The sequence below is a fragment of the Lasioglossum baleicum genome, chromosome 7, assembly GCF_051020765.1.
Source record: "Lasioglossum baleicum chromosome 7, iyLasBale1, whole genome shotgun sequence".
Classification (NCBI taxonomy): domain Eukaryota; kingdom Metazoa; phylum Arthropoda; class Insecta; order Hymenoptera; family Halictidae; genus Lasioglossum; species Lasioglossum baleicum.
In genome coordinates this window covers 9,234,478-9,249,254 of record NC_134935.1, presented here as the reverse complement: position 1 = coordinate 9,249,254, position 14,777 = coordinate 9,234,478, and the positions used below count along the sequence as shown (strand labels likewise).

The 14,777-nt window shown below is 39.5% G+C and overlaps 1 protein-coding gene across 6 annotated transcripts in view; it reads left to right on the top strand.

Annotated features, from left to right (window-relative positions):
* The first annotated feature begins 1,145 nt into the window (after nt 1-1,145).
* The window catches only part of LOC143211047 (limbic system-associated membrane protein), a 121,387-nt gene continuing 107,755 nt past the window's right edge, over nt 1,146-14,777 (top strand). Inside the window, exons 1-2 of one of the 6 annotated variants that reach the window (XM_076428458.1) lie at nt 1,146-1,572; nt 4,204-4,411. The gene's annotated coding sequence lies outside the window, so the exon portion shown is untranslated. Of the gene's footprint in view, nt 3,760-3,997; nt 4,412-14,777 lie in introns of all 6 variants that reach the window. The other 5 variants (XM_076428457.1, XM_076428456.1, XM_076428455.1 and 2 more) reach the window with 5 other exon arrangements.

Here is a 14,777-nt window from a genome sequence, read left to right as displayed (position 1 = left end):
ATAATTAGTCACAGCTCTAAGCAATCGTTAGCTGTTGCTTATTAGTGAATTAGTAGTTGATGATCAGTCATCGATCTTTAGTCATCAGTCACTATTGTGCGATTAACATACATAAATATTATTAATTAGTTATCACTAACTAAACAAAAAGTGTTGACTAATTACTATTTTGCTATGACTAACATTCAAAAAGACTATTAGTCATTTTTAAATACTAGTTTATTATTGCCCTACTCTGCTTGACATGAACTATTTGGCACAAAAGTTAGAGCTAAAATCTAGGGACCAAAAAGGGTGAAGAAAAACCCTTCGTTTTTGGGTGACTCTTTGTTAGTGATAACTAAATAGCAAATAATTAGTCACAGCTCTAAGTAATCGTTAGCTATTGCTTATTAGTGAATTAGTAGTTGATGATCAGTCATCGATCTTTAGTCATCAGTCACTATTGTGCGATTAACATACATTAATATTATTAATTAGTTATCACTAACTAAACAAAAAGTGTTAACTAATTACTATTTTGCTATGACTAACATTCAAAAAGACTATTAGTCATTTTTAAATACTAGTTGATTATTGCCCTACTCTGCTTGACATAAACTATTTGGCACAAAAGTTAGAGCTAAAATCTAGGGACCAAAAAGGGTGAAGAAAAACCCTTCGTTTTTGGGTGACTCTTTGTTAGTGATAACTAAATGGCAAATAATTAGTCACAGCTCTAAGTAATCGTTAGCTATTGCTTATTAGTGAATTAGTAGTTGATGATCAGTCATCGATCTTTAGTCATCAGTCACTATTGTGCGATTAACATACATTAATATTATTAATTAGTTATCACTAACTAAACAAAAAGTGTTGACTAATTACTATTTTGCTATGACTAACATTCAAAAAGACTATTAGTCATTTTTAAATACTAGTTGATTATTGCCCTACTCTGCTTGACATGAACTATTTGGCACAAAAGTTAGAGCTAAAATCTAGGGACCAAAAAGGGTGAAGAAAAACCCTTCGTTTTTGGGTGACTCTTTCGTGAAAACTGTTTGAATGTTGAAGTTACTCACTGTAGGATCCGGATGCATGCGGAGCGGTCCGTGATGCGCGCACCGGGTTCATGGAGGCGTCGGGACGCAGGCGTCGAGCCCAGGAGCGTTCGTCAGTCGTCGGCCGAACTTGAAACAAGCGGCTTCGCGGCCTGTTCCCACGCGACGCGCGCCCGCGTCCGTTCCTACGCGCCAAAACGCCGACACACCTGCGTACCTGGGTCCAAACGCGCATCCGCCGATTCCAAAGTGACTCGCGACCTCCCTTCTTATCTCACCCACGCACAACACACACATATCGCAGCTACGAACCTGCGAATCTTATGCCCGCGGAAATTATTTCCGGATGCGTGTCGCTCGGGCACGTCCGGCTGACATCTCGTGTGACATCTCCTCGTGCAGCTCGCATTATTTTCGAGGGAACGACACCTCTGCTTCATTAGCTAAGGAAATTGAACGTGCTCGGTTTCGCGACTGTGCCGTGAGCCAGCGACGGAGATCTGTGGATTGTGGATCTTCGGCAATAAAAGTTGAGGATATTACGGCTTTCGTACGCTTTGGTTGGGTCAGGATAGTCACTGTTGCCTGGGAATGGTTCGTTTGTCGTTGCAGTTTTGTTTACGGATGAGACAACGTGGCGCGGTTTTGGGTGGAAATTCGTGTTTGTAATCGGCACTGTTATCGCCGTTCTCTATCGTCGAACGTGTTAATACTATCTATCTGTATAGAGCAGAACAGAATTTTCAAGAATTGTGTTGCACCAAAAGGCAACTTAAAAATCATACTTTACGGAATAATCCCTATCGAACTTATTACATCACGTTTCTAAGTTGTTGGTTCACGAGTCGAATTGCAAAATAATCCTTTTTACCATCCAATCTTGCGAATAATCTTTTAAACGTAAGATATTTTTAAAAAATACATTTAAAAGAATCCTTAGTTATGGACCACAGACTTCCAAAAAATTACGACATAATGCGTCGAGATCTTTCTTAACACAACATTTTTCTATTTCCGCAAAATATACGCAACCGTGAAGGGAACAGTTACGATCCCTTCCTCGATATCTTTCCGAGAGCTTGTTCTCCAAACAGGAAGAAGAAAGTCCAAAGAAAATGTACCTATTTTCAGGAGTGTTCGACCTGCCAGTTGCAGAACCGTGTGTGTCAGACTCAATGTCTCGACGATACTAAAAATTTCTGACTTACTCAAAGTCTACCTTGGACCCTCTGTATTTAGTAGAATTCGTTTATTCTCAATTGTTGAATCCCGTAGATCTCTACATCGATCTAAAGTCTGTAGAACAACAGTCGCGTGCGGATAGTTTCCATTCGCGATTAGATCCAATTGCCAATCTCCTCCATCGTCGCGTTGCAAAATGCATTCCGTGCAACGCACTAAAAATAGAGCCACTCGTTGCAGCCGGCACAGTGTCAGGACATAGTCGTCAAATATAATCTTATCATTTCGTTAGCCCTGTTGATGAGAGGAAATTACGTTTCGCGGGTACGTCGTCCAATCATCAGACACGCGTTTCGCTCATGCGCGCCACGAAGAAATTTATTCCCGTAATTACAGACTAATTGTCTCATCTCCACAGCGGCGCGCAACCGTTCCCACGCATACACTGTTAAAGTGAAATCCATCTGACCATAATTATCTTAGAATTGCCATGCAGCTTGCAGACGCTGCGCACGGCGCAAAGTTTCTAACGAGCATCTCTCGTTGCATCCTCGTCACTCTTTCGAGCGAGGACACCGCAACAATTTCCGATCGAGCTACCTTGTTGCGGAACTCCTAACTTCTGCAGCCCGCTTCGGGACGGTATAACCGGGAAGCGTAATCGAGACGTGATCTACCAAGGAAAAATGAATTAAGAATCCCCATGGACATATTCTGTTCGTACGATGCGCTGCTCGGTAGATAAACGAATGAATTGGTCGTTCGAGCAACGTTGTGTGTGAGATTTTCTTTAAATCAATTTTTCCTTTTACTGTTCTCCCATCAAATCCTGCTCTCCCGTCAAATTTGCACTTTATGTCGTCCAACGTTGTTCCAGCTAACAATTCATTGTTGAACTGTTGGCTAGAACAACGTTGGATCATATAAACTGCAAATCTCACATACAACGCTGCCCCAGTCACCGATTCAAACGTGTTTGACGGTTCTTGTTTGATCTTTGCTAAACCATTCTACTTGGGAAGCGAAGTCACATCATTTTCTGGAATAATTTCGTAACCCAAGAATTTGACACTATTGCTACATGATTAAGATTATTAAAAGAAGAGATAAATTTTGATGTATCTTTTATTTTTGTAATAGTTGGTGCTATTATAGGATAGTTACTATCGTTGGATGATTGCGGAGGCGTTAACATTAAGAGAAGAAATAAATTTTCAATTTTATTTCTGCAAAAAGCTTCGTCATATTATAGTATTGTTCTACAAGTGCCGAGTCTGATCATTACTGGCTTGCGATACATAAAGGTTAATAGCTTTAAAATGTGGATTAGTGATTTTTACGTCTGACCATTAATAGAGATGTCTACTTGAGACAGAATTTTATCGTACTACTTGACCACATCCACATAATTGCGGACACGTGAACATTCAGAGAAGAAATAAATTTTTAATTTTATTTCTTCAAAAAGCTTAGTCATATTATAGTATTGTTCTACAAGTGTCGAGTCTGATCATTACTGGCTTGCGATATAAAGGTTAGTAGCTTTAAAATGTGAATTAGTAATTTTTACGTCTGACCATTAATAGAGATTTCTACTTGAGACAGAATTCTATGGTACCACTTGACCACATCTACGTCCAACCATTTATGATCGATAATTCATAACGCAATTTGCGATTCAGACTAAGCAGATAGAGTATTAATAGCTGGGAAACTATAGTCGTACGACAGTGCACTATGCTGTTGCTAATATTTATCCTAAGTAGAAACAGTGTTCTAGAGCCAGACCATCAATCGATCCCACTTAACACAGTATTCAACACACTGCCGCGCGCCGTTTCTAACGCTTATACAAAGAATCGTCTTATTTGTGTTAGCCGTTCCGAAGCGCTGTGCGTATTTGCGCGTTATCATACTCCGCGAAACACGATCGACACCAACGACTTAATTACTATCTTTCGTGAAATCGCGTTCGAAGCTGACGGTAGTTGCATCGACGCTGAGGTTGGATTTCAATCGAGACGTTTGTGAACTGTAAATCCTCGATCGCCTTCGTAAAAGACACTGGACAGTGTACAAATACCGTTCGCCTGAAGAAACAAGCTGTGACACGCGGAATGGACTAACGAAGGGAAGAATAGCAAACGACTGGACGCGCGGGTCACGATTTCGTCGAGCGATAACGGGTAAGAAATCATTCTGCCAGTCATCGTGTAGCACGTAGCTCGTTTGCATCGCTCGTCAAAGGCACGCTGCAACGGAATGCTCCTTTTTCGACGGACCGAAAATTTTTCAACCTAAGCTTCAGAAAAGGGTCGTCGTTCCAGCGCGTGCTTGGCCGAGTGGAACGAATTCTAGGAACCTTTTTATTTAAAAAAAAAAAGAAATTAATCCGCGCACCGTAATTAGCCACGAAGTGCCTTTCCCTTGACGCGTTCCAACCACCTTATCGCGCCGCTTACGCCACTAGTTACCCCCGTTCAGGCGTTATGACACTGCAATTACATGGAGAGCAAACTTCGCGCCACAAATTACAACGGCCCTGGAACACATGGGACAAATCCGATATCGTAACTGCGTTCCGCAGAAAATAACTAAAAACTTTTCCGTCGGGTCCTTGAACTGCGTGCTGCGTTTCAGGTGCGCTGCTTGTGTGGATGGATTTTATCAATTCATAGATCCAGCCATTGTCATCAACCCCTTGCCGTATTTGAACGAGTCAGACTCGTCATGAGGATTTTAACAAAGTATAAAAAATATGAATGTTATGTGTTATATTTGAGCATTAAAATAAATGTAGCCGTACAAAAAATATACATTTACTTTTTCTTTAACAAGGTACAGCAAGGGGTTAATAAGATCGTGTCGTGACGAAATTTGATGAGTCTGATGAGCTCCTAAATACAAATTATAGAAGTATTTCATATTCCATAATATCGTCCATGCACAAGAAAAACGTGACAACTCCAAATCTTTCAGTTTTCGTTTTATTGCATTAAAATATTCGCCGGACGTATATCTCTAATGTAGACAAGTTCAGTGATAGTTAATTTAAAAAATTGAATTTCGTACAAATGTGACTTTTTATTAATTTTTTTTTTGCAACCTACTTCTTCTGTTTCTTCTTTTGCTTTGTACCTCACGAAATCACACAAAGTGCCAATTACATGTTTGAAGAAAAACGTCACAACTATAATTTTTTCAGTTTTTTTTATATAACTATTAGGTTTTTTTTATTTATACTCGCACCCATAACTAATTAAACTATCAAAGGACTTCGAAGCGCACTTCTGTAAATTTTGTGTTTCCTTATTTGTGAAGTTTTTCTTATGCACGAGCGATATGATTAAATACAAAATGCATTTTATGTATTCAATAGAAACATTTTGTAACGATATGATATAATCGAATGGTGGATAATGTATTTGTCATTCGAATATTTTTTAAATGCGTTCCGCCGATCGCAGGTTGAAAGGATGAGGAGCGATGGTGGACGAATCGGAGGAAGCTAACTCATTGCACATATCGATTCGATGCTATCAAAAAACCGATATCTTATTCTCCGATGGTTGATCATTGTTGCTCGGAACCCCGAATTCCCGATTTATTTCCGATAGCTCTTTCACGTAATGGAGAACCATTTATCTCGCGATGCATCTCGACTGTAGCAAGCAATTCGACCGTAATCGATGCCATCTGCCATTATCGCGCGTTAGCCGTGGCCTCGGTAAATCACCGGATAAAATATTAACGTTTACCACTGTATCGTTGCCGCTGTGTGTAGCTCGCCGTACGAATCCGAGGGAACAGTACGATTCGATCGAATGGAAGTGTTCCTGAAGTATTCACCACTGTCGTCGCCAAACGATTATTAGTGTCAATTTCGTATTTACGATACGATCGAAATTCTATTCCCCCGAATTCCATCGACACTCGCAGCCAACCGACACGTACCTACCAACACAAACGAAACGTTCGATTCACTCTTTCAGCTGTAATTGCATGCTTTCAGTTTTATTATTGCGACAGCTCGTGTCCGATTTTTGAAAATAATACACGAGCGGTTAAGCATTTTAAGTGACAGATTTGTTAATTAATTATATGGTACGTGGTAAATCGAATTCTAGCTCTGTTGTTACTGAAGATAGAAAACAAATGATTAACTTGTTACTTTATAAATTAAATGTTACTTTATAATATTTTGCGTGATTCGATTTACCATTTATCCAACATTTACAGTGAATGGTCAAATGTCTTGCCATTGCGGTTACCATTATTAATTATTATTAAACTGCACTTTTTCAATTGTACGGATGCAGTTAACTTGATTTCGCCGGAACGTTTATTTTTCTGGGTCTAACAATAAAGAGAAACACAAAACTGTCACAAAATAATCAATTATATTTTTGCAATTCACAAATGGCTTTCCGTCTCGCGCGATAATGCGTGCGAAAAGTTAGTATTACGCTTTCGGTCACTGTGTAAAAAGTTTGAGAGGAAAATCCAATTTCGGTTCCAATTAATGAGGGGTAACTTTGACTACCCGTAGAACGAAAGTTTTCTACTTAAAAAATTTGAAATTCTACCCAAGCGACAAGAATTTCATTAATGTTCGTGTTGCTCTATAAACAAAATGGTCCGATGCCCAGAGGGTCGTGTTCGAAATGGTCCATAATTTCATAGAAACTCTAGTCTCCGTAAAAATTAACTTTATTTTTTGTTTTAACCCATGGTGTAGTAACAGCGTAGACTTTGCGATTGGTACTTGTTTTTTTTTTGGCGTGAAATATAGTTTTATATGATACTGAGTATTAATTTAACATCTCAAACCGGCACACAGTTGTCCGGGAACCTATTTGAAGGTTTAATGTTATATTATTTAAGGTCGTTGGATTCGTCACGACACTAATTAGAATATTGTGTTATTTAAAATATATGTTAATATCTAAAAAAATTGAGGTAACCTTCATTTTTTGTAAATAAAATTTTTTCTGTAACTTCTTGTACAGGGTGTCTCAGCCGAAGAAGGCCACCTAAATATCTCTTTTATTTTTAATGACACAAAAAATATTTATGGAATAATTTAAATGGTGTCGGAGGAGTAATATCATAGAAGAACAATTTCCTCCGTCTGGTTATTTTTTCATAGTTTTTTCAAGGTCATCGTCATTTTTTTATTGGGAAAACTTATTTTTTTTAAATAGACAAGAAGTCAAACACGAGACAGGAGCCAAATAAAAATTGTATTCATCTTTTAATTATCCTATTAAGCTGATACTAACACACATTGATGTCCTTAAATATTTTTTACATGTCCACTGCTTTAAGTTATACGTACCCATTTTCGTCATAAATGCATCAAATCCGCAGTCTATTTGAAAAAACTATGAAAAAACAACCGAACAAAAAAAAAATTGTTCTTCTACGATATTCCTCCTTCGGTACCATTTCAATTATGCCATAAATATTCTTTTTGTGCTATTAAAAATAAAGGAGATATTTAGGTGGCCCTCTTCCTGGTAAATATGAACACGAGAAGCGGATGACAGCGTAGCACACTTCTGATTCCGCATCAAATTATATATTTAGCGCCATTCGCAATTTTTTGGATCACAAGGGCCATGTGACTTTCGGAAGCAAAGGTTCGTCTGGGCCCGGAGAGTAAAATGCATTATGCAGGCTTCGGTACATGTTTCGGCTATTTTCTATGGTATTACGGGTTTGTGTATTTTCTGTCTCTTTCCTGCACCGTTGACTTCCTCCGCAGTTGCATGCCGCTCGTATTCTTTCCTTCTTATGCCCGCGTTTCGGAAGTAAACGTTCCGTTGTTCGCTACACACATTCGACCTCCGCGATTTTACGCGGGGCTGAAAAACCGGCTAACATTTTTCCCCCCGGACATGATTTAGCTTCCTGTCCCTTGGAAGAGAAAGAGAGGAATCGACTCGGGTTTCCTCGTTCTTCCGTCACTCGAGGATGAAAATAACAGACGTTACGCGCAGCGATTAGAGGGGTGGATCATCCCCTTTTTCCGGGACGGAGCAAACAAAACCCCATGGCTGAACGCGAACGTGTTTTTGCTACGGGGACCACAGTTCCGGCCAGAACAATTCCCCGAGTCCGTAAAGGGCCGAGATCCCTTCGGAATCCCCCAGGAATGAAATTAATTTCATTTAGAGAACCGATTCCCGGATCCCGATAAAATCTTACAAATTAGTTCCGTCTCTCGTGTTATTTCCGTGCTCGCTTCACTCTATCGCGGTAAACGGCGGAACGCTCACTAAATATACCAAACGGATTCAGAAAGGAAAAGCTTAAATAAAATTTTATCGAGATATAAAGGCCTGGTCTATTTATTATTTGCATCTCTTTTAATGGATACTGCATTAAACTCGTGACGAAAGATCGCGAGAGAAACTTTAAACAATATCGATATCATTCGATTTTTCTGATTCGAGCGAACGTAGATACTACTTTGCTGATATCGATATTTCTTAAGAGAAAGACTCTTGGAGTATTTTTTTAAAAGTTTTATTGAATTCTCTATAAAATATCTTCGAATCCACTGCGTCTTAACGTTTCATTAAAGGAACATTAATATTTACGAACACAGTTGCTGATAAAGTGAAGACCTTTTGAAGGGAAGTGGATAAAACGGATTTGTAACTCATCAGTGTAAGCTCTTAAATAAAAAAGAAGACTGATTTCATCTTCTCTGATGAATTACAAATGCGCCTGTTTTGTCTTCTTTCTTGATGGACCTCCATCGACTATTCTGTATATACAATTTTTGTAATTGAAAAACGTATAAAGTGTCGAATACTTCCATTGAATACTTTGCATTTGTCTTTGAATATTTAGAGTATTTGAATAAATATTTCTGTAATTTGAACTTAAGAGCTAATTGAATTATTAATAATCACATAACAATCATTTGTATGCACAAAAATTGTGAATTCCTTTTTAAATTTATTAATTCTACTGTTAAATTTCATTTGCTGTGAATAATTACCAATACATATACAGTAGTAACCAAATTTAGACTTTAACAATCGAGTACAACATCTAAATTCTAATTTCGCAAACTGAAAAAGAAAAAAATCATAAATCGACAATGTATTGGGTTGGAAAGGAAGTTCGCAGCATTTTCAAATTAAGATTCGAAGATAAAATTAAGGTATTTATTCATATGTCTATTCTAGAAAATGTGTTATTGAATAAATCTATGAATAAACATCTGAATTTTAGCTCTTAATTTTAATTTACAAACGCTACGAACTCTCGTTCCAACCGAATATTTGTCATTCGAATAATTTCTGGAATGCCTTTTGCCCGTTACCGCCTCGAGCGAAATAAAAAATGTGGTGGTGCGATTAGAATTAACCTAACAAATTCGTGCGGCGTTAAGCGCGGAATCACCGCCGACCGGAATTATCGTGGCGAAGACAAATTACGATCGAGAAGAATGGTCGAGGGTCGCGCAGGTCGACACGATTTTTCACGTTATCTCATCGGGCGAGTTCTATTAAGAACTTGTCACCCCGAAGAATCTTGAATGCATCGTCAGGACTCCCCGCAGTTAGGTATTACTCGAGCCATCCGCGGATTAATGAAACGACGAGGAGAACTGTTCGCCGTTGAAACTTGCCGACGAAAGTTTACCACCCCCTAACCTCCCACCCCCGAGTCCTGCCCGCCTTCCGGAACTTATAGAATAGAAATCCGGTCACGTAGAGGACATCGGGCGGGCATTATTAAATTGTACGACACCCCCGCGTCACGAAATTATGTATTTCCCAGCCGCCTTCGCGCGAGCCACCGCTGTAAAAATGCAATTGCACGCCGGTTGCAACGATTTCTCCCGCTAGTAAACTTCGCCTCGAACGAATCGCCTGAACATTCCCACAACGTCCGTGCCAGGGGAACGGATGCGAACCAAACTCGCGTGTTTATTGTAACTAGGGCCGGCTGTCGATAAGTTGCAACCGGGTCACTCGTGCTAAACGATCTATTTTATATTTTTCTTGTTAAAACCCCTTACATGCGACTTCGTTCTAAATCTTTGCGCGAGTACAGTGTGAACTATTTTAGTTCCCATACGATACGGTTCAATCGTTTACGAGGGCTGTTTAGCCAAGAATTATTATACTGCGGATTATTATGCAAAATAAAAATGGGTTCGAGTCGGTCGCCAGCGGATTAGATGAAAATAAAGATTATTTATAATTAGACTGCGGATCTTTATGCAAAATAAAAAATGTTTGCATTGATCGCAGGACACAGGAGCCAAATAAAAATTGTATTCTTCTTTTGATTATCCTATTAAGCTGAAACTAACACATTGATGTCCTTAAATAGTTTTTACACGCCCACTGCTTTAAGTTATACGTACCCATTTTCGTCATAAATGCATGAAATCCACAGTCTATTTATAATGATTCTGTTATTATTATAAAGGAACATACATCAGTCTCGTTTAGGGCTCGGTAATTCCAGCGTTAAAAGTGTTCGAGCAGTGGATGTAAGACATAATATTTTCAAACAATACGCTGCTTCATGCACACTCATTTCTTTATTTCACACAATGAAATTCATTGCATACATTTATGCCTCTTACTTCATGTTTTTTTTTCACATTCTCATCGATAGACAGCAGATCTTTATGCAAAATAAAAACCTTGTACCTGAATTGCAACGAACTGCTGTGAAGTGGAAGTTTATTTTCTCTCTTAATATGTTCAATGGATTGAAAATAATTAAACTAACGAAAGACTGAAAATAATTTTTGTCATGAATGCATAAAATCTGCTGTCTTCTCATCGCATAAAAAGTGTTCGCGAAACCAGTATCATTTTTATAAATCACGAGACTTGGGGATTATTGACGAAGCAATGAATGAGGACAAAATGTAGAAGAAGGAGAGCGAGTCGAGCGAATATTCGCGATTTAGCGAGATTATTTAATTAGTTATCCGTGAAAGGCGCGCCGGCTTTTGCCGGGCTCTCCATTAAAACGGCTGCAGGCCATCTCTGTGGGATGGCAGCGAAACCGCGGAAGGCATTCACAAAGAGGCAGAAACCCGAAAACTAGGGACAAAAGGAGAAGTATTCGTGGCTGAAAAAGAACAAAATAGGGCGGGACGCGTCCGTCTCCGGCGTCGACGCCGTGTTTTCGCCGGGATCGGACCGCTTGGAACGCGAAAGAGTGAGGCCGCGCGAAGGAAGACTAGGAAAAGCTCGAAGGAAGCGGATTCTGCAGGAGAATTTGAATAAAACCAGGAGAGGGAACGAGACAGAAGATGGCGTAGCCCTTCCTTCCTCGTCTGCCCGTCGTCCTTCCAACCCCTTGCGTCCAAGAAGTAATGCAAGTTCCGCGCTGGAAACTCGTAAAAAGCCGTGGCTAGCTAAAACCGACGCGGCGGCTACTAGCTCCACGACATCCCGACATCTGCGGTCCGAATGGACCTCCTCTTCTCGCCCTCTTCGTCCACTTGGAATTCAACTATTCCGACCAGCAGACTTCCGCCTTCCCTTGTCCATTCGCGTCATCAGACTAGCACGATGCAACCTGTGTTTCGTAAGACCCGAGCCGACCCGACGCACAGTGGTTCTTGCGGCCGATATAGTTCATTTGGTAAAGAATCACCTGTCTCATATTTAATGCATCGACATTGATTTCTAAATGTTTAGGAATGTCGAAAATGTCGATATTAATGAAATTGAACAGAAATTATTGAATAAAAGTCGACATTTTATGAATACCATTATGCATTATTGTTCATTTTAAACACTGAACATGATTTTTCAGGCAACACTAATAAATTACCAAAGAAAGTAACCATTTCGCATTACATTACAAAAATAACAAAAATCAGTCTATCCAAATTTGTAGCAGCGTTTTCTATAATGTATATCCAAGCAAACAAATTTATTGAATAATTTCTCATGGATGTATCGTTTCAATCTCAATATTCGTAAATTAAAATTAGATGTTAATTGAATATTGACAAAAATGGACGTTGTGTACTAAAATGGTTATTAGTAGACTGCGGTTCTTTATGCAAAATAAAAATATTCTGCGTCGATTGTGGCAAAAAGTTGTTAAATAAAAATTCATTTTATCCCTTGATAGATTTTTTGTATCTTTCACTGTTTTATATTTCACCCAGTTAATTTCTTCATAAATGCATAAAGATTCACAGTCTAGTTATTAAGAATCGAATTCGGCGACGTAAAAGAACCGATCTTTCCATAATGAATAATGCATAAATAACAACGCTATTATTTTTATTCCGCGTTTTGACGATGTTGGACCGTTGCGTCGTGGTTTTCGTTGCATCAACCGGTTTCCCTCGAGTTCTCATTCTCTCGATGGACATGTCGCGAAAAACTGACGGAATATTTGCTACCTCGTCCGGCTCCACCGGTAACTTTGTAACGCTGGATGCTTCGGCGAGCTCGACGTGGCGAAAGTTCCAGGTTCCAAGCTTTTTCCAGCGATCGATCGGCGAAACGATAACAATTGGAACGTGTTCCCTCGGTTTATGTGAGCGACAGCCGACACGGAGACTTTTCTTCCGCTTCCGACGACGTTTACACGTTCCACCACTTGTTTTACAGCGAGCCATTCGTTGCCGGAGGAATCATTCACTTGCATGTTCACGATGGTTCGAACGTTTAGTGTCGTAGTTTTTGCAGATGAACGTGGTCTAGACTAAAAATAATTTCCGAGAATTTCACGTGGTCTTCGAACGTTAAAATCATGTATTCTTCCACCCATTCTGACTGCAACTAATTCAGCCAGAATTTAGTCGAACTTTCAATGAAAATATATCTAAAAATGTTCGAAAACCATCAGAAAAATATAAAAAAGATTAATTCTCATCTAAGTAAGTTGTACCTTCTGCTTCACGTTCATCTAAATGGTTGGTAAATTTTGTTAAATGAACTATTGCACTGACAGAATGTTCACATAATTGAACAAGTATCTAGTTAGTATGTAGTTCGACATTAATTCAGCAGGATTGTTAACATTAGGTTTGAGAAATTATTGAACGCATTTATTTATTCGTGTATAATTTATATAAAACGACTGAAAATTTCGATCCACACATTCTCGGGATCAGTTCTCTTTTCAATCGGCGAGTCTAGCCGAACGTAGAACATTCCGAATACGTTAGGCCCGACATGTGAAACCAAAGCTGCTATTTGAATAAATTCTTCGGCCACGGAAGCCAGATGAATAAAGTAATTTCAAGAATTTCGACGACGTCGTTGCGGTTGATTTAGCGGTCCGTTTCGCGGGTCAAGCACGCGATTACTATCCCCCGGCCGTTGGAGCGGTTAGGTTCCGGGGGGGGGGGGAGAGAGGCTGCATACGCGGACTCGAAAATAGGATTGCAGCTATTAGGTCCGTAAGATTCCAGGGTACGGAGCTCGGCCAGGAAAGAGTTTCCCTGTATTTTCTATTTGCGCGAGAAGGCCATAGTCGTAAGGAAGGACCGTGCGTGGCAAACGGTCTCTCGGCTCACCGTGGTACCGTCCCAACATTCCCGGTTATCGTTTCCCTAGAATGGTCTAGCCTCGTTTATCCGTTATTCGAAGTGGAATATTCTGTTCACTCGCGATGTCCATAGATTTCTGCCAGCCTCTTTCTATAACCGCGGCCGAAAATCCCACGGCACAACCTAACATCGTCAAAACGCGGAATTAATTCATACCGTTGTTATTTATGCATTATTCATTACGGAAGAAATGGCTTCTTACTAAGAAGAACTTCTTAGAACGCAGAATTCGACTCGAATTTTTATACAGACTCTCCATTTTCAATTGTTTAACACGTTGCACCCGGAGACCTAGAATAGTTCTATTCTATATGATTCTTTTCATTATATGGATATGAAATTGATATAATATCTCATAAAATACTTTAACAGTTGATTACATACCGACATCTTTAATACTAACAATATTGTGAATAATGATACAGCTATTTTTAGTGGTAACTCTGAGTCACCCCCTAATACTGTTTCTTTCGCAATGTATTCAGAACCTCGTTCTGCAAAGGCGATCATTATTATTCAATATAGCGGTCCAATGGAGAAATCCACCTGTCAATTTTACCATTAACTGGAAATGTTGCGGAACATTCGCAGGGACCTGTCATTACTGGCGAAACATAGCTGAGACAGGATAGAAAGTTCCGAGACAGGAAATTAACTGTGAAACTCCTAATGGAGCGAAATTGGTCTAGTTCATATCTGATACATAATGTCTCTCCTTAAAATTGTGTAATTTTAACGAGTAGAGAGTATTACTCCAAACACTGTTCTCCGAACATTTTTCTGCAAACATTTTTTTGTATCTGTACAAATAACAAAATCATTAGAGGTGGCAGAGTTAGGTGGGACAGTAATATCGAACAATTGTCAGACACGTGATGCGGCAGTCTACTGTAATCCCTTCGTTTGCTTTGACGCGGGAGCTATCACAGGAGCGTAACTCGATGATTCCGAAAATGGTTGGGGTGCAGTTTGACCGAGTTTCCACGGAA